At 39.1% G+C, this 21701-nt stretch overlaps 1 pseudogene; it reads right to left on the bottom strand.

Annotated features, from left to right (window-relative positions):
* Positions 1-232: 232 nt before the first annotated feature.
* Positions 233-758, bottom strand: LOC133748023 (EKC/KEOPS complex subunit TPRKB-like; annotated as a pseudogene).
* Between the last annotated feature and the right edge of the window lie 20943 nt (positions 759-21701).

Here is a 21701-nt window from a genome sequence, read left to right as displayed (position 1 = left end):
TGCCCTACCAATCACAGCCTGTTGCCAGGCAGGCTCCATTGCCAGGTGGGTTCCTAAGCCATTCCTGAGTAAATGACGCTTGCTTGCCAGTGGCCATCTTTGCATGGCCTTCTCATTCCACCACAATTCTGCATTTTAAAATTTTATGCAATTAATATATATTAATTTACAATCAGAAAAGGAAAATCAATATTGTTTTTAATGCTGAAAACTTGTTGATATTTCTGACATTTCACAAAACATCTTTTGTTGGCATTCTATAAGCGATACCATCTAATAATGTCCCAATATTTCTTCTTGTGAGGACAGTTTATGTATCTTTTTGACTTCTCTAATATTTGTTATTTCAGGGAGATTTTCCAGAGAAACCTGCTGCCCTTCCACTTGAGCTATTAGATGTTCTTGATCTGTTTGTTTTTCTCCCTCTTCAACGTAAACAATTAGAATTGAAGTGTCATTTCCTGAGATACAAAATTTTTCAAAGCTCCTGAAATATTGTTGTTTGGGGAAAGACTGAAAATAATTTCTGTAGACAGGGTTCTTGTCTTCATTTTTCCAAGTTTGTAGAGGTGAATGGCCTTGTTTGCTGCCACAAGTGTCTGAAACAGATCGCCAATCACTGTAGAATTTCTCAGTGAACCATCAATGGTGCCTTCCACGGCCTTTTTCCTCAGGTCTCCTGCACTTTTTATGTCTTTAAACAACAAAAGGGTCACCCTGCATTGGGGAAACAAGTCCAGCTGGTGCACTAACTGCATTTCACTGATAAGCAGGATTCCACAGTCGCCTCTGGTCCGTCCCCAAAGAACTCCCACTCAATATGATTTTCATAAAAGGATCTGTACCGGAAAAAGGGATCCAGTGACTGCTGAAAAAAACTTGAGGGTTTTTCACAGCTCTTTATGCTGCAGTTTGCCCATTGCCTGGAGAGAATACTACTGTGGTACAGTGAAGGTTTCTACTGATGTCTGCTATGCATTCCACCTTCCAGCATAAATCATGTGGATATAGATGAAGGCATGTCACATCCCCCATCTATTTAGTCCTGGAGAAAAGATCAGCAGCATATTTAAGAAAAGAAAATTTATTTCTACTGAAAAATTTAAAAATTCACAAGATTGTGGACCACAAGTTATCATCACAAGTATGGTATAAAAAAATTACATGAATGGGGCCATCATTGTGATGTAGTGGATAAAGCCACCACTTGTAATGCCAGCATCCCATATAGAAACCAGTTCAAGTCCCAGCTGCTCCACTTCCAATCTAGCTCTCTGTAGTTAGCCTGGGAAAAGCAGCAGAAGATGCCCCAAGTACTAGAACCCCTGCACCCAAGTGGGAAACCCGGATGGAACTCCTGGTTCTTGGCTTCAGCCTGGCTCAGCATTGGCCGATGCAGTTATCTGGGGAACACACCAGAAGACACAGGTTTCTCTCTCTCCCTTCCTCCCTTACTCCCTCCTTCCTTCCCTCCCTCCCATACTAGAATGGATTTAGATCTTTTTCTTCAGGGGCTGGTGCTGTGGTGTACTGGATTAATCCTCTACCTGAAGCACAGGCATCCCATATTGGTGCTGGTTCTAATCCCAGCTGTTCCTCTTCTGATCCAGCTCTCTGCTATGGCCTGGGAAAGCAGTAGAAGATGGCCCATGTGCTTGGGTCCTTGCAGCCATGTGGGAGACCTGGAAGAAGCTCCTGGCTCCTGGCTTTGGATAGGCCCAGCTCTGGCTGTTGTGGCTATTTGGGGAGTGAACCAGTGGACATAAGACCTTTCTCTGTCTCTCTCTCTCTCACTGTAACTCTATCTCTCAAATAAGTACATAAAATATTTTTAGAAAAATATTGTTTTCCCTCCTCAGTTTACCAGATCCTCTGGTTACTATGTAATTGAAACTGGATTTACAGAGCTATTATATTTATTTTTTGTTGTGATTGCTAAATATGTTGGAATAGGAGCTATTAACAAAAACTATTATCAGGAAGATTGAAAAGCATTTAGGAAAGAGAATTTCAGTGATCTGAAGAAGTTTGGAAAGAAGTAAAAGCACAAGAAAAGATATGCCTTGTAATTTATGAAATATGGTATTGTTGGTATAACTTTAAAAAGATTTATTAATCTATTTAAAAGTCAGAGCTAGAGGGAGGGGAGGAGGGAGAGAGGGAAGGAGAGGGGAGGGAGGGAGAGAAGGAGGGAGAGAGGGAGGGTAGCGGGTGGGAGGGGGTTATGGGAGGAAAAAGCCACTGTAATCCAAAAGCTGTACTTTGGAAATTTATATTTATTAAATAAATGTTAAAAAAATAAATATGCATATCTACACTTGTGAAAGTTTTTGTTCAGGAATTCTGTCTGCAAGAGACCAGAAATTTAAATTTTGTTGACTGTGTGGGCTATGAAATGATATTCAGGATATGTGGAGAAATTTTTTTAAAAAAAGCAAGTAGCAGGAAAAAATATATATTGTGAATTTTTTTAAACAAAAAATATACAAAGGGTACTTCAAAAGTTCGTGGGAAGATATAATTAAAAGGTAAATTTAAGGGCCAATATTGTGGCACTGTAGGTTAGGCTGCTGAAGATGCCACCATCCCATATGAGTGCTGGTTTGAGTCCAGGCTGCTCCATTTACAGTCCAGCTCCCAGCTAACACACCTTAGAAAGCAGTAGAAGATGGCCCAAGTGCCTGGGTCCTTGCCACCCATATGAAAGACCCAGGTAGAGTCCAGGCTTCTGGTTAGCCTGGTCCAGTCTGGCCACTGCAGCCATCTGGGGGAGTGAACAGTGAATGGATAATCTCTCCCTCCTTCTCTGTCTCTCCCACTCTCTGTGAAACTCTACCTGCTGAGTAAATAAACACATTGTTAAGAAAAGATAAATTTACTTCAATGCAAAAATTTTGATATCCATGTGTGGTTTTTTTTCCTAATGTATGTTTTCCATTAACTTTGTGAAGACCACTCATATAAATGGATTTTTATTCATTTGTATCAAAAACAGATTTATCTTTCAATTCTTCTTTCCATGAAGTTTTTGAAGCATTCTCATATAAAGATAATACAGCCCAGTACCTAAGTTACACTGTTCCCAGGAACAATCTAAAACAAGACCTCAACTCTATTTAATCTTGATGATTTCTTGGAAATGAAATGAAGGTAGATTAGGAGTAATTTTTGATTATTACTTTATATACATGTATAAACTATTTTTTATTCTTTAATGCTTTGATACAGTACTTTTTTTAACTTTTATTTAGCAAATATAAATTTCCAAAGTACAGCTTATGGATTACAATGGCTTTTCCCCCCCATAACTTCCCTCCCGCCCGCAACCCTCCCAACTCCTGCTCCCTCTCCCATTCCATTCACATCAAGATTCATTTTCAATTATCTTTATATACAGAAGATCAATTTAGTATATATTAAGTAAAGATTTCAACAGTTTGCACCCACACAGAACATAAAGTGTAAAATACTGTTTGAGTACTAGTTATAGCATTAATTCACATTGAACAACACATTAAGGACAGAGATGCTACATGGACCTGGAATCAACCCAAATGCCCATCAACAGTAGACTGGATAAAGAAATTATGGGACATGTACTCCATAGGACATTATACAGCAGTAAAAACAATGAAATCCGGTCACCCGCAACAAAATGGAGGAATCTGGAACACATCATGCTGAGTGAAATAAGCCAGTCCCAGAGGGACAAATATATGTTCTCCCTGATTGGTGACAACCAACCGAGCACCAAAAAGGAAACCTGTTCAAATGAAATGGACACCATGAGAAAGAGTGACCTGATTGGCCCTTGTCCTGACGATACAGTACTTTTTGAATTTAAAAAAAGTAAGAGAATTTGAGGAGGGTTATGGGAGGAATAAGGTGTTAATGACCATGCCATATGCCTTTTTTCAAAAGTAAAGCAGAGTGGTAATGACTAAAGCCAATTTAGAAACATGGTTGAAAAAGAAAAAAAAGAAATATGGTTGATATAGAGCTCAAGACTGAAACAAGAAGTAGACTGTCATTAGAGTGTGTGTAAACATATTTAAAGCAGCTTTATTTACCATCACTCAACTCAATGTCCAGCTTTATTAAGAAACAAAATGTAAATATTATTTGCCTTTGGGTGAGGGTATTTACTAGGAACAGACATCATATTACCTTCTGGCTTCTATATTCTATAATTCGATCTGGATTTTGTTTAAATTTACGGAGCACCTAAGGAGGAACGTTTCATTGTGTATATGATATAATAATAAAAAAAAAGAATGGCCATGTTTTTTGAACAAAGCGTATTTTGTTCCTTAACAAACTCTGGAAGCTTGAACCTGCAGGCTTGTAGCCAAGAGGGAAATAACTAGAGGACTCTCAATGGCCATAACCAGGTCTACCTCTAGGTGGAGTCAGAGGACAGCTGCGGAGTAAACCCTCCCTGGGCAAGTCCAGAGTCCACATTGACCTTTCCCTCCTGCCTAGCCATCTGTCCTGCTCCCTGGTGAGCAAAAGAAGAGCAGAAAACTGTACTACTAGCATTACCCCGAATACAAATGTCTACCTGGGAAACAAAGACTTTGAAGGATTCCATAGAGTTACTGCTTATGCTGTTGCACCTGCCAGGGCCAGGTGTTTGTCGCAGTGTTTAGGCTACTGCTTGGGATAACCTACATCCCATATGAGAGTTCTGGATTCAAGACGTGACTGCGTCCTCCATTCCTGCTTCCTGTTACTGCATACACTGGGAGACAACAGGTGATGTCTCAAGTAGTTGGGTCCCTGCCACCCATGTGGGAGACTTGGATTGAATTCCTGCACAAGGGCTTTGGCCTGTCCTAGCCCAAGCTGTTAAAGGTATCTGGGAAGAGAAATAGTAGAGAGGAGGTCTCTCTCCTCTCTCTCTCTCTCTCTCTCTCTCTCAAATAAAATTAATATTCAGCCACCTCCCAACTTTCTTGACCCTAGGCCTGAAAAGCTCTTTCTCAGGGAACATTGAACTAAAAGTGGGCAATGAAGACAAGAAGGAAGGTGGATCCCTTTAATGCTTCCACTTCATGGTCCCTATACTCCATTTCCATCTACTGAAGATCACATTCTCCTGAGTAGAACCAGGGAGTCTGTACCTTGTTGCTGTTTTTTCCCAGTGTCTTCTAGTTTTTAAAAGATACACTCTTCTCTGTTCTTTTGCGTTCTTTCTAGAATTCATCCTTCAGGACTATGATGAATGAAGGGAGAGTAACACAGGAATAACCGAGTATTAGAATAGCTCCTGAAGATTATGAAAACATTGCCTCAGTGACAGATTTGCTTGTCTGTTAGTTTGTTAATTATTTTTATGAAACAGGAGCCAGTGCTAAGTATCAAACCTAGGTACTCCATTATGGGATCTGGACTTCTTTATATTTTTCTTCATTTTTCTTTATTGTATTTATTTGAGAAGCAGGGAAAAGGGAGTGTGTTTCCCATTTACCATTTTATTCTCCAAATGCCTGCAACAGCTGAGGTTGGGCCAGGTTTCCCATATGGAAGGGAGGGACCAAACCTACTGCCTCCTGTGGTGTACATTAGCAGGAAGCTGGAACTGAGACAGACCTGGGACTCAAAGGCAAATCCTCCACTATGAGATGTGGGTGTCCCAAGTGGCATCTTCACAACTAGGCCAGATGCCAGCCTTAGCAGCAACAACTTGGAAAGTGTAAATTGTTGGCAATGAATTTAGAACTTTATGGCTCTGCCATTCCCAGGTAATATAACTAAAAACTTTTGTCATATGTAAGAGAAAGAGGTAAATCCTTAGAATTGAATGTTGAAAACAAGGCCACCCATCCAGCTTTGTTGCTTCAGGCAACACTCAAATGAGTCATACCTCTACAAACAGATTTTGGAAACACTGTTGAAATCCTAATCATAAAATGCCTTTTAGACTTTCAAACACAAGGCATTTAAAAACAAACTCAGAAACTAGGAGTAGGCAGTGCACCAATCATCGGCGTATTCATATATCTTCTTGTCTGTTGCATCTTTAGCTTTGATTGACACTAACCTCCAGACATTCCGAATACTTTTCCATTAACTTCCCCTCTTGTCATATTCACTCCCCATAATCATTTCCTCAACATCACCACCTTACTTCTACAGTCTCTGTGTTCTCAAGCCCCATCCTTGCTTTTCCATGTCAAGGAGAGGTTTCTTGCCAGGCCTCCCTTACTGCCACAGACTATGTGGCAAAAAAAAGATGAACTGTGTGCTAGGATGCAACTAACTGGACAGCAGTGGGGAAGTTATTTAAACTCTCTAAGCCCAAGTTAACTCATCGTTAAAATTTGGAAATAAGATTTAGAAATAGGTTGACTTCAATTTAGATTAATTTTAAGATTATTACAAGATTTATTAAAATGTATTTATTTATTTATTTATTTAAATAGGTATTATTATGCATCCCATTATACAAATGAGGAAACAGGTGAGGGGATAAGTGATCTGCCCAAAGGCACAGAACTACCAAGTGGCGAAGCTAAGAACTGAATGGGCATATGTGTCCCAAATACACTTTTCATCACTCTGTTCAAGTGCCTCATGTATGTGTTCACTTGATATTATCTATTATTTTGACCCAATGGAAATTTAAGGTAGTGGCAAGATTATAAGTGAAATGAAGAACTTATGTTTATATAGAAGGAAAATTAGTAGTTAGCCTCAATGGAAGAAGAAATGACCATTATTAATTCATTGATTCATTCATTTAACAAATATTTGAGGTCTAGGGAATGAATAGTCAACATGGATGCAATAGAATTTCATGATTTTATCTCTGTACCTTTTTACCTGCCCTTCTGTCTCCTTGGGATGTGAACACACACACACCCACACACACCCACACACACACATCCTTCCATGGTCTGGGTAGCACCCATGGTTTCTGCTTACTCTGCAGAAGGCAGCTACTATTCATTCTGTTCCAATGCCCACTTTCTACACACAACTCGGATTCCCCAATTAAGCTCAAAAAGGAATAAAAGAACAAAGAAAGAACAAAAAATAGGAGAAAGAAAAGAAAAAGCCTTTGGAAAGATGCCACAGGAAAGAAACAAAATATGATTTAAAAATTACAGATTAAAATAGAGAATTAAACACTAAAAAGGCCAAGAAGTAGTTTAATAATATTTTTTAACACATGAAGAATTTTTACGTAGAGTGTAAAAATAGGCTCTTCTCCTTAGGGATTTTAAGGAAGGAAATCATTTTCAGTCAAAGTGGCAAAGACAGAGTCAGCTGGATTTTATGGAGCACTTACCATAGGCAGGGCATGATCACTGCTATCAAGGGGCCTACATTTAATGGGAAAGACAGCTGTGCATAGAAAGATGACTAATAATCAACTTAATGTAACAGATTACAAGAGCAATGAATTCAGAGGAGAGTGAAATCTCTATGAATTTATGAGCTGGGATACAGTGAGAACACTTTACTAAAGAAACAAAATGGTAGGTTTCTGTCAATGAAAGAACAGTCTCAACCAAAGAGAAGAGCCAGAAAGAAGGACATAAAACATGATTGGGGAATCTGAACAATGCCTTTTTAGTGACTCCTTGTTAAAACCAATTTCTCCACCTGCCCACGACAACCTGTACCAGCTTCAGCAAGTCTCTCCTCTCCAGTATTTTCTCTCCTCTTTTCACTGGACAATTTCATTAACACTCAGTTTGCTTTTCTATCATCTAAAACACTAAAGACTATTTCCAAACCAGCTGGTCAATTTCTCTCCTTTTTTAAATGGAGAATTTTCTGAAAAGAATTTTCTTTGGTTTCTGTTCTCCAGTTCTCTCTAGATTGTACTACAGTCAGCCTGGTCCCAACCAAATTGCTCCAATATGGCCCCTAAAGACAACCATGTAGCTAACTTTAGTGCTCAATTCTCAGTCTTCATTATGCTTGACCTCTTCAAAACATTTAATTCACTTCATGTAATGTTTTCCATTTTGGCTTTCAGGACACTAAACTCTTTTGTTTTATTTCATCCTACCTAATAGTTATAACACCATCTATATGCTAATGACTCCCACATGAATATCTCCAGACTGATAGAATCTCTTAATTCTAACCTATGTATCTAACTGCCTACCTAATATGTCTCTGTCAATATCCAAAGGCGACTCATATTTAACATATCCAAAATTCTGTTCCTAGGACAGATATTTGGCATGGTGGCTCAGATGCTGCTTAAGATACCCAATCCCATTTCAGAGTTCCTGGGTTTGACTTCTGGCTCTGCTTCCCATTCAAGCTTCCTGCAAATGCACACCCAGGGAGGTAGCAAGTAATGACTCAAGTACTTAGGTCCCTGCCACCTATGTATAAAATCTTGTTGTATTTCCTGCCTTCTGGCTGTGACTGGTCCCAAGCCTGGTGATTTGTACATTTGGGGAGTGAACCAGCAGATAGATCTCTCCATCTGTTTCTATCTGTCTTTTTCTCTCTGCTGTTCAAATAAGATGGAAATAAAGAGTTAATGAATTTTTTCATGAGAGGATTTCTGGATTTAAAACACAAGAAAAATATTATTTTAACATATACTTCAACTTGATATAATACATATGCAAATAAAACTAATCACATGTGAAATATGTGAGTTTTTTTAATCCCTTCAAATGAAGGGATAATACATAAAAAAGAATCCTAGAGTATTTCACATACTCCCAAGAATAGTAATACTGTATTATATTAAATCTAAGATTCCATCTTTTTTTTATAGTTCACTGTTAATATTTTTTACTACTAGGCAAATAGAAAAATGGAAAACACTATCCATTAAACAATGACAAAAGCCTTTCCTAAGAATTTTTCTTTTATGAAAATGGGAAGAGTTTTTTTTTTTATTTAGACAAAAATGCTGCTATATATCATTCTTGTGCTTTGATTAATAGGAAACTATAAGTGAAATAAATCAGTCATGATATTCCTAATTCACAGACTCTTTTGAATCACTTTTCAACTAGAATCATTGATGCTCATGTTTTTCCACCAATTTTGTCTGCTATGAAGGAATACTTCACTGTGATCTCTGAGGCTTTTCTGATCTCACCACAAAGCATTAGTGTAAGGTTTCCAATCCACAGCTAGGACTTACAGTGTTTCGCAGTTGTTATTGAATTGTTCTTGTGGGTGACACGTGGAAGAATTACAGTTTTCCAGTCCCATTACCAGGAATAACAATGCAAGACTCTCAGGTATAGTAATTACAACCAGTCACCTCTAGTCCCTGATTGACAGTTCATGTAAGACAACCTAGATTGCAAGACATTTAACATATGATGCCCTAGACACACGTCAGCTTTGTCTTAATATGAATAACATACAGTAACCATCTCCATATTGCAATTATTAGTTAACAATAAGAAATTATCTTTTTGGTTTGTTTTTTTTTTCTGGTATGGGTAATATTGAAACTCTCCTTGATAAGTTCTGTGACACACAGAATCTATCTTTTACTGCTAAATAGCATAAGAAGATTTGATTTTAGGAAACAGATCTTCAAAACACTGTGGAGGATAACAGGGAAAGCCAAGGTCAATGAAAACAAGAGCCCTGCTCAAGCTGAACCATGTGCAGATAAAACGTCATAGGTCAGTCAAAAGGAATGTCATGGGTTAATTTGGTTTTACCTGACTACTTGCAAAAGTATCAGATTTTGTGAATCTTCTAGTTTTATTTTTCTGTTGGACTAAGTTATGAACGTAGGTGGCTTACATAGAGAAATTTAGAGTATGTCTGTATTTTAAAAGCTCACATTAGATATCATTATTTAACATTTAGAGTTCCTTAGGTCTTATAATGGGTTATGAAATATAGCATTAAAGTTAATCCTATAATCCTCAGGAAAAAAAATGTTGACTTTTTCAGCCCTAGCATGAAAAGAAGGAGCTGTCTGTATTACAAGCCAATTCAGTCTTAGAAGACCTATTAAAATAGCTGGATATTATGTGCAAATCTCTTGGACTCCTTTAGTGCAAGATGGGGATTAGAAACCTAGCTACAGAAACTGTTTCAGACCTGTACATCATTAATTTTTTTCAACCAAACAAGTGGATTAGAGTTTATTAAGTAGAGAATGAAAGGCTTGCAGCACAATTAGAAGTATGCAACACCAAAGTTGAACAGAATCTGGGATTTCTGAAAAAAAAAAAAATCTGTCTATTACACAATGGACAGAGGAGACAATCTGTCCTGTAGCAGAGTTGATGGTAGCCTCGAGTTTTACAATATTCTCAGCAGAGCTTTCCGGGACAGGCTGAGGGTTCAGGACCCACTGCAGATGCAGCTAGACCCATTAAGATGGCTGTGACCATGAAGCCCTGGGCAGTGATCCTGGCACGCCTCATAAACTGGGAGCACTAGCTGTGGTCCCGGTGGAAGCAGTAGAGGCTGTAGGTGAGGATGGCCGCCATGCCCAGGCTGTACAGGGGGGCCATTGGGTCCTCACGGGTCTTCAGAAGGAACTTTTCGAGGCAACCAACAGAATGGGAGACGTTATTTGCAAAGTACACAACAGATAAAGGATTAACAACTAGAATCTATAAAATGATCAAAAAAACACCACAAAATCAAAACAAACAACCCAATAAAAAAATGGGCCAAGGACCTTAACAGACATTTTTCAAAAGAGGAAATCCAAATGGCCAACAGACACATGAGAAAATGCTCAGGATCCCTAGCCATCAGGGAAATGCAGATCAAAACCACAATGAGCTTTCACCTCACCCTGGTTAGATTGGCTTACATACAGAAATCAACCAACAACAGATGCTGGAGAGGATGTGGGGAAAAAGGGACACTAATCCACTGTTGGTGGGAATGCAAACTGGTAAAGCCACTATGGAAGACAGTTTGGAGAGTCCTCAGAAGCCTGAATATAGCACTACCACAGGACCCAGCCATCCCACTCCTTGGAATTTACCCAAATGGAATTAAAGGGGAGAAAAAAAGAGCCATTTGCACCTCAATATTTGTTGCAGCTCAATTCACAATAGTTAAGACATGGAATCAACCTAAATGTCCATCAACAGATGACTGGATAAAGAAACTATGGGATATGTACTCTATGGAACACTATACAGCAGTAAAAATCAATGAAATCCGGGCATTTACAACAAAATGGAGAAAACTGGAAAACATCATGCTGAGTGAAATAAGCCAGTTCAAAAGGGACAAATATCATATGTTCTCCCTGATTGATGGCAACTAAACGAGCATCTAAAATGATACCCATTGAAGTGAAATGGACACTATGAGAAACAATGACATGATCAGCCCTTATCTAGACTGTTGAGGAACAACTTACTATTTATTCCTTTTAGTATTTTTGTTGTTGGTGGTGATGGTGTTGTTGCTCTGTTTGTTCTACATAAGACCACTGGTTGAACTCTATAATCAATGCAAAATCATTCTTAGGCGTTTAAAATTAACAGAAAAGTGATCTCTGTTAAACATAGGAGTGGGAATAAGAGAGGGAGGAGATATATAGGTTGCCACATGCTCACTCAGACTTATCTCCAATGGTGGAACTAGATATGTGCCAGGGGATTTCAACTCAATCTTGCCAAGGAGGCAAGTACCAATGCCAGCGTACTTGGTAAAGTGATAAGTATAAATACACAACCGATCAAAAAGATTGGGTATGTGTCGAAGATTTCACAAATAAGACCAGTGTAAGCAAATAATGAAGGATAGAATTAAAAGGGAGAGAATGATCCTGCGGGGGAAGCAGGACACACAGCAGACTCATAGAATGGCAAACGCCCAAAACAGCACTCCTGCCTCAGAATCAACCCTTGGGACATTCAGATCTGGCTAAAAGGTCCATGAGAGTCTCACAGGCATGGAAAGCCATGACACGGTGGCAAAAAAACAATCTAAATGAAAGATCCTGGTGAACAAGACCCCAGCAGGAGGAACAGGCCATCAAGGAGAGAGGCGCCTTTCTCTGAAGGGAGGAAGGAACCTCCACTGTGACACGACCTTGACTAAACAAGTTCAGAGTCGGTGAATTCAAGGGGCTTCCATAGCCTAGACAGCTCATAGCAAGAGTCTCGGGTGATTGCTGACGTCACAAATAAGAGTGCCAATTGTTAAATCAACAACGGGAGTCACTGGATACATGCTCCCCACGTAGGATCTCTGTCCTTAATGTGTTTTACTATGAAACTTAAAAACACTACTAGTCAAACAATACCCTATACCTTGTGCGGTTGTGTGAGTGCAGCCTGTTGAAATCCTTGCTTAGTATATACTAAGTTGATCTTCAGTATATGAAGGTAATTGAAAATGAAACTCGATGAAGGGTGGGATGGGAGAGGGAGAGGGGAGGGCCGCGGGAGGGAGGGAGGTTGGGGGGGAAGCCACAACAATACAAAAGTTGCACTTTGTAAATTCACATTTAGTATTTTTTATGTTCTACTTAAAACTATTGGTTGAACTCTGTAATTAATACACAATTATTCTTAGGTGTTTAATTAATGTTATAACTAGTACTCAAATAGTATTTTACACTTTGTGTTTCTATGTGGGTGCAAACTGTTGAAATCTTTACTTAATATATGCTAAATTGATCTTCTGTATATAAAGATAATTGAAAATGAATCTTGATGTGAATGGAAGAGGAGAGGGGGTGGGAGAGGGGAGTGTTGTGGGTGGGAGGGAAGTTATGGGTGGGGGAAGCTATTGTAATCCATAAGCTGTACTTTTGAAATTTATGTTCATTAAATAAAATTTAAAAAAAAAAAGGAACTTTTCCTTGATGCCTACTGGATTCCTGTAGACACTGGGACTGAAACCCTAAGTGACAAGGGTCTACAGTGGTTCAAAGGCTGCCTCCAGAGTCCCAAGGTCAGGAGTGGCCATGTCTGGAGTAAGAGGTAGGAGAAAATCAGGACACCTAGTTCTGCTTCCTGATTGCATCATTAGATGTACTCTTCTATTTGAGGTTGCAAGAATTTTCCCCTGAAGAAGAGAACACCGTGATTTTGCCCCTTCTAGTATTATAGCAATATTAATATAATAAGGCAAAAATATAGTTAAATCTATTAATCTGATAAGTTGGCCTTTTAGTTTTCCAGAGGAAGGGAGGAAATTAAAAGATGCACAAGTATGGACCCCACACTAGGCTTTTGGCAGGGATCATCCCATTTAATTCTCACAGTGTATTCACAAAGTGGGCATTTTTGGAAGCCAGTGCTCACAAAGCCTGAGTAAATGGCAGGGATCATGAGACTACCGGAAGCAGGGCTGAAGTTGGAACCCAGCCTGCATAGCCTTCTGGGTTTATCAGTTCACACTTTCACACCTGCTAACAGATTATTAGTCTACCAAAAGTGATGGTTTCTGCTTTCCTATAATACAAGATTTCTGAAAGAGATGAAACCGAGGAAAAGGCAAATCACATTAAGACAGAGGAAGATATTCAGTTGCTATCTGCATGGAAAATTAACAGTCTATCTACTAAACAGAAGTTCAGAATTCTCTGACTGCAGATTACTTTAATGATCCAATGAACTAGATTCTTTGTTAGGATTTGATCAAAATCTGTTTTCTGCCAATGCCTGTTTGGATATTTATAACATCATTTGCAGGCCATATGGCATTATCAACTTAAAAATTAGCCTACTATATAGATCTATTGAATTTCAAGTTGCACCTGTGGTTGCCTTGGCAAGCCCAAATCAAATGATTTCATGGGCCTTATTTACCCCATGGGCAGGACGTTCCCCACCCCAGCTCTACTGTTTCTGCCTTCTCTAACATTGGATAATTGAGAATAGAGAAACCTCCTAGAAGATTCTGTGCCACAGCACCCAAATTTTATAACCCAAAATCCTGGAGCTTTGCTTCAGATTTTAACCTTGGAAACATGAAACCGCTTCCTGCACCTCTACCCCATAATTGTGAGGAGTTTAGCGAATCCAACCAGAATTCAGAGTAACTATAACACACCCACAAGAGCTTCTGGCAGGTCCATCACTTAATAGACAGAATCCCTTATTCTTTTCCAGATGTTACTTTTTCTTTCTCTTTCTTTGGAGACTGTCTCATTCTATGTACTGAAGCAGCAACAAGAAATTTCTGCTTTCTTCCCTACCTCCCTGCTACTCTATTTATAGCTCCAAATGTTGCCAGGTGTCAGCAACAAAATTAAAGAGGGACTATTAGAGTCTCTCCAAGCTGTTGTTGTTACTGAGGGTGCATCTAATATTTCATATTAGCAAGTTGCAGTTCAGTTGCATTGATTCCAATATTCTCAACATTTAAAGATGCCTAAGGATTTACTGTTTTCCAAGCCCCAGACAAAGCCTCTCTGTACTGTGCATATTTAGAATGTTAATACCTAAAGAACTGAGCCTGAGGGAATCGTGATTCAAGCTGAAATCCTTCACTAAAAGTGTCAGTGCTGGCTGGAGAGTGCTCAGCTTCCTGTTGTGATAAAGCAGATAAGCAGCTATGCTTTAACACCAGAGAATCAGAGCATGTGCTTAAGATAATAATTCCTAAAGCTTTAAATGCAAGCGTGCATCTGGAAAATGGGAATGTTTTCATTAAGAGATAATTTTGGGGAGGGGGAAAAAAAAGACTTGTTTCTCCAATGCTCTCACTGAATTAGCCTTATCACAAAAGAAACCTGGAAAGTCATAACCTACAAAACTAAGCTTCATGACCATAACAGGAGTATGTGGATGGATAGAGGGATGGGGGTCATGGAACACAAAGTGATTTGCTTTTATTCTCAGCATAATCCATAACCTGAACAAGTCCACATTTTGACCAGTGAGTGTGAGGCTTACAACCAGGTATTGCTCTATTCTCCCAACCCTTCTAGTCAATAGAAATGCCCAGAAGACAACAATGAAAACCAAGCCACAAGTGACAGTGAGTGTCTCGCATAATAAATGGTCTTGAGGACCTAATTATAATGGAGCCAACTGATGTTTGAGACTTGAACTGAGAGAACAGGTTTGAAATCTAGCTAGCCATCTGTGAGACCAAAAGATAGAAACAGAGAGGAAAATGAGGACACAGGATTTCTCTCTTACTGCTTGCTTTGAGCAAATCTAGTGTGCTTAAGAATTCTCGCATAAACTTTTGGGAGACAACTATTTTTACATTAATATGAAAGATGATTGGAGCTGGCATTGTAGCTCAGCAGATAAAGCCACCACCTGCAAGGCCAGCATCCAATACGGGAACCAATTTGAGTCCTGGCTGCTCCATTTCCAATCCAGCTCCCTGCTAATGGCCTGGGAAAGCAGTGGAAGATGGTCCAAGTGCTTGGACTCCTGCTATCTACATGGAAGACCCAGAAGAATCTCCTGGCTCCTGGCCTTCACCTGGCTCTGTCCTGGACATTGCTGCCACTTGCGGAGTGAATCATCGGATGTAAGATCTCTTTCTGCTTCTACCTCTCTCTGTAACTATGACTTTCAAATAAACAAAATAAATCTAAAAAAAAAAAAAAAATGATGAAAATGAAGTGTATAGAGGCTGTGAACTTGGTCACATTTTGGCCCCCTAGAACAATTATCAATTTATCAAATTATCAATTTCAAACAGCACACCCAGTACCACCACTAAAAAGGAATAAAAAATAAATGCTTTTTTTGGGCCTCAGAGTCAGGCCTTAAGGCATTCAGATCTGGCTAAAAAGCCCATGAGAGTTTCTCAGGCATAGAAAGCCAAGACACTGTGGCATAAAACGACCTAAATGAAAGATCTCTGTGAGTGAGATCCCAGTGGAAAGAACGGGCCATCAAAAAAGAAGGTAACTTTCTCTGAAGGGAAGAGAGAACTTCTACTTTGAATATGGCTTTGTCTAAATAAGGTTGGAGTTCGTGAACTCAAGAGGATTCCATAGCCTTGGCAGCTCATGACAAGAGCCTAGGGTGATTACTGATTTCATAAATAAGAGTGTCAATTCGTAAATCAACAAGAGGAGTCACTGTGCACTTGCTCCCCATGTAGGACCTCTGTCCTTAATGTGTTGTACTATGCGAATTAACAGTAAAACCAGTCTTCAAACAGTATTTTATTCTTTGTGTATCTATGTGGGTGCAAACTGTTGAAATCTTTACTTAGTATATACTAAGTTGATCTTCTGTATAAAAAGATAATTGAAAATCAATCTTGATGAAGAACGGCATGGGAGAGGGAGTGGGAGATGGGATGGTTGCAGGTGGGAGGGTGGTTATGGGGGGCAAAACTGCTATAATCCAAAAGTTGTACTTTTTAAATTTATATTTATTAAATAAAAGTTTAAAATAAATAAATAAATAAATGCATGCTCTGGGCCAGCTAAGACTGGAGCGTTCTTGAAGAGATATGTCATCATTTTTTAAAGATTTATTTATTTTATTTGGAAGTCAGAGTGACAAGAGAGAGGAGAGACAGAGACAGAGATCCGTGTTGTGGTTCCCTTCTCAAATGGCCACAAAGGCCAGGGTTGTGCCAGGCCAAAGCCCAGAGCCAAGAACTTCATCTGAGTCTCCCACATAGTGTCAAAGGCGGCAGCACTTGGGCCCTTTTCTGCCTTCCCAGGCACATTAGCAGGGAGCTTGGTCAGAAGCAGAGCAGCTGGGACTCGAAACAGCACTACAATATAGCATACAGGTGTCTCAGACAGCAGCTTGACCTGCTGAGCCACAAAGCAGGCCCCCATCAGTTGCTCCTAACTTATGCCTGTGTTCTCACCATCAAACTGGGAACTTAATTATAAAGTAAAACAGATCCTGTATCCCCTCTATGGTCCAAGTCCATTTGCACTCATCCACTTCAGCATATTGAAGCTTGGTTTCCAAATATCACTGTGTTGGCTATCAGTATAAACAATTCTCTCTAGTGTCATAGAACATTTTAATTTCTCCAATCTTAGCTAACCTGGGTATTTATTCTCTAATTTTATTTTAGTGCTGTTGATGGTGGTGTTGATATTGGGGTGTGTGTGGGGAGAGTACTGGGAAAGAATGCTTCTATTTTAAAACTGGAATTTCCAAAGTCCTTTTTCCTTCAGCCAGAAAAAAAAAAAAAAAAAAAAAAAGGTATTTAAAAAACTCTTGGTTTTCATAGTCCCAGGCTTTTCATACTTGAATTTACTCCTCTCCTTAACAACTAAAATCAGTGTGTAAATACTTTGTTAAAATGCAGAAGATTTGTGCTCTTTGAGGCTTTTCAAGAGCTTAGAAAATACTAGGTTTATTCGCAGCTATCTCATATTGATCTTTCAGTTGTCTTCAAGATTAATTGATTTGCTTCAAATACAATTTTTGTACTACCAGCATCAGAGAGAATTTCAAAACCTCAGCAGAAAACCTGAGGAAACAAAATATATAGAAAGTATCATAGCAGATCAAATCTATCTTTATTTTACTCTGCAAGTTATTCCAAAAACTTCCAAAGGGGGAGGTAGAAAGTGGAGGAAGGAGGGAGAGAGGGAAATACAATTATACTCTTGGAATTGTATCTATGAACTACGTGGAATCTGTTCTCTTTGTATTAATAGCACATTAACATGAGAATTGATGAGAACTGTGTTGTAATAATCATCATGAAATCTCTGTGACCTTAAGAAATTAATGTATTAATAAATTCCTTAAAAAATAAGTATTTTCCAAAATTAAAAAGAGAAACTTTTAAAGTGTATGAAATACATAGTTTAAATAAATGAAGACCAACCAAATGAAAAATGCAAAAGTCCTATTTTCAGAGTTTATTAATAATCAAGGGAATCAGTTGTGTTTTGGCACAGATTCAAAGGCAGGCAGAACTTTCAAAGGAATGGGAGAACTTTAGAGTGGAAAAAAGGAAAGTTTTCAAGTGTGTCCTGGTTAGAGGCTGTTGGCCTGGGGAAGCTGTAGGTAGGCTTACTAAAAACAGGGGGTCCTATGTGATTGGCTAGGAGATCACATTCGTTGTCTATGGTTGGTCCTAAGTTGGAAGTAAGGACAAACATTAGGGTTGCTATCAATTGTTAGTCAAGTCGTTGCTTAGCTTTTTGGGTTGTTACTAGAGAGAGCAATCTGGTTTCCAGAAAGTCAGACGTTTTCTCTATCTTGTTAAGTTCAACACCCAGGCATGCAAAGTAAACTGACAAAGCACAGATTAACAGAAGAAAAAAATGATTTTATACAAATAAGTAGCCTTCTCAATAACTGGCTAAACTTAGTAGTGAAAAGGGAGAAAGGAAAGGGGTTCTTAGAGCACAAATAGGTTTCTTTAGGAAAGAGCATTGAGCTGTAGAATACGTGTGAGATAAAAAAGCTTGTGATGATGACGGTTTATACCAGTGTAAGTGGCCTTTCCATCTTTTATTTAGCCATGAAACTCCCCTGCAGGTGGGAGGTGGTTTATTGTAGCTTCATTTCCCAGAAGTTGCTGCTGTTAATCAGCTAAGACAAGCTCCAAGAAGGCTTTTTTCTGCATCTGTTGAATCCCAAATGTCTTCAGTTTAAAATAATCTTCCTATCAACTCTGGGTCTCCATAACTTACAACATACCAGCTTTCTGGGCTGTTTATTATAGATAAAGAAGTTGGTTTCCTATGCAGGTTGCTGCAGGTCCTGAATCAGAATTCTATTTTTATGGATGGCCCAACCATTATTCATTTGTAGATTGAGTCCCTCAATTGTGATTCGGCTTTTCAGGGAAGAAAGAACAGACCTTTTTCCTCTTTCTTTTCTTATAAATGTGAAATGAAATAAGTATATGTGTGTGTAGTTTCAAGGAATTCAGGATGAATATGGAATACTTTCAGCATAGTCAGCTTCTCCTTTTCATTTCCATTTTAATTGTGCTACAATTAGATTCTTTTTGGGGAAGAACTGCATGCCTTAGCCAATAGACACAAAAAGAATGTAATGGAGAAGGATACAGGGGAAAAAAATCCATAGACAAATGTAGGTATGTTAAAGTGAAGGATCTGGTACTCGTGCAATGACTCATCTCACCCAGGAAAAGGAATCATGAGGGTCTTCAGCAAGACAGTGAAGAGAGACAGAGGAAGAAAGCAATAGAACAAACAGGAAAAAAACCTGAGGTTTAATAATTTTAATTATCATTTAACATCTTTACTTTCCAAAATGAATAACCAATTCTCTCTATGCATAAAAGCTACAGTGCCCCTCTGCTTTTTGCTTTACCAGCTCTTATTTGGATTTTTCTAGTATAAGATCTCATCACCGTGGAAAGAAAATACAGAGACTTTTAAGGACAAAATCATTTGATCAAAGCAAAATAGCTAGTTATAAAAGAAATAAAGTATTATTTGGGCCAGCATTGTGGCACAGTAGTTTAGGCGTGAGTTGCCTGAGATGCCATCATCTCATAGTAAAGTACTGGTTCAACTTCTGGCTGCTTAACTTCTGATCCAGCTTCCTGCAAAAGTGCCTGGGAAAGCAGCAGAGGATGCCCCACGTGCTTGGGCCCCTACCACCCATGTGAAAGACTGGATTGAAGTTCCTGGCTCCTGACTTTCAACTGGTTGAGCCCCAGCTGTAGTAGCCATTATGGGAGTAAACCAGCAGAGGGAACATAGCTCTTTCTCTCTGTCACTCTGCTTTCCAAATAAATAAATAAATCATTTTTTAAAAAAACAAAATATTATTAATGATATCAGAAGAAAGTGGAAGTGCAGTGCAAAAGCAGTATTCTTTTTTATATGACATACCCCAAAAGTTGTTATTTCTGAGTAGTACAAGTTTTCAAACTCTTGTCTTAACTGTTCTTAAGTAAATGCAGTTTAATTCATGTAATATGTATCGTCCATACCAAGAGAGTGGCAGAGTCAAGAGTGACTTGCCTTGGGAAAAAATGTTGAAATGAGCTTTCATTTGGGAAGACTAATTGGCATCCAACTTGAAATTCTCAAGAAATTAGCCTATACATCTAGCCCATTAGCTTGTACTAAGAAACACTGGGCTACAGATCGCTATGGTTGAAAAGGAAAACAGTTATGTTAATTTTGTTGTTGTTGTTGACAGGCAGCAGTTAGACAGTGAGAGAGAGACAGAGAGAAAGGTCTTCCTTTTTCCATTGGTTCACCCCCCCCCCCCCCGAGTGGCTGCTACGGCCCATGAGTTGCGGCTGGTACGCTGCACCGATCCAAAGCCAGGAGCTTCTCCTGGTCTCCCATGCGGGTGCAGGGCCCAAGGACCTGGGCCATTCTCCACTGCACTCCTGGGCCACAGCAGAGAGCTGGACTGGAAAAAGAGCAACCAGGACAAAATCCGGCACCCCGACAGGGACTAGAACCCGGGGTGCCGGCACCGCAAGGTGGAGGATTAGCCTTGTGAGCTGTGGCACCGGCCAAGTTATGTTGATTTTTAATGAGAAATGTGATGCCCCCTAAATTATAACTATTCATAATCAATTCAAAAGCATCATCAAGTGCCAAATAAGAAAGAATGTTCAGCATGGACTCTGTAAGAAAAACCTCATCAAACCCATTTACTGTTTTCCTACAACAGCCTGCCAGGCACCATAGACAAGTACAACCAATGGAATGTTGTATATTTTAATACCAGAATATCTGATTTTCTCATCCACTAAAAGGCTTAAACTTATACTATAGCGATCACAAAACCTGGCCAAAAGTTTGTATCCAACATGCTCAAAAGTTTAAAAACTTAGTAGGCAGATATTTGGTCACTGCCTGCATCCTCTGAAACCCTACCATTAGATAGGAAAAAGCACCTTCTCACCAGAAGATGGCCGGATTTCAGTCCATGCTTATCTCTGCTCAAACATCCTTGTGAAGGTCACAACTATATAAGCAAGTGGTCTGATTGCAACTCCCATCGTCTCTCAGACTCCTTGTTCTCTGCTTTATACTTCCCCATAACATACCACATTTTGCAACATACCATCCGATTTAACTTACTTTGCTTATTTTTCAGTGTCCTCACATTGGAATATGTGCTCCATGATGACTAAAATTTTTATGCATTTTGTTCAAGGTTGTGTCACCAGCACCTGGTATGTCTGATTCATCAGGATAGTGCTTAATAAATTTTTTGTTTGTTTGTTGAAAGAAAAAACTATAGAGAAAATGAGTCAGATCAAAATGAAATAAATAAAGGCCAATAAAGCATAGCTTTTGAAAACAAAAAGGAAGAGGATTTTTCTATTATCATCTAGATTGTCAACAATGTCCCAGTACGATAGCCAAAGTCACAAGATGATCAACTGAGACTCATTGACCATTACCTAGCCCTGAGCACCATCGCCTGGTATTAAAATCTTTCCTCTTCCTCCTCCTTTTTGTCCTGTTTTGCTCTGCTTGAATTTACCAATACCAATACAATTTCTAAGGCAGCATCACATTTGCCCTCTAGTGATTTGCCACTCTTCAAATGTCTGTGAAACTAGAATGAATTATGCATATGGTCTCATCATTTTCCATGGTTTAAAATTTACATCTTTTTTGAAAGATTTCCAGGAAATTTCCACATGGTAAAAGTTACAATTAAAGACTACTATTTTATGGGTCAGAATTGTGCACAGTGGGTTAAGCCACCACCTATGAGCCGGCACCCCATAGGAGTGCCTGTTTGAGTCCAGGCTGCTCTACTTCTGATCCAGGTCCTGCTATTGCGACTGGGAAAGCAACAGAAGATGGTTCAAGTTTTTAGAACACTACACACATATAGGAGACCTAGAAGAAATTC

Source organism: Lepus europaeus, chromosome 2 (assembly GCF_033115175.1).
Source record: "Lepus europaeus isolate LE1 chromosome 2, mLepTim1.pri, whole genome shotgun sequence".
NCBI lineage: Eukaryota > Metazoa > Chordata > Mammalia > Lagomorpha > Leporidae > Lepus > Lepus europaeus.
The sequence above is the reverse complement of the archived record's forward strand: the minus strand, read 5'-3'. Positions and strand labels throughout refer to the sequence as shown.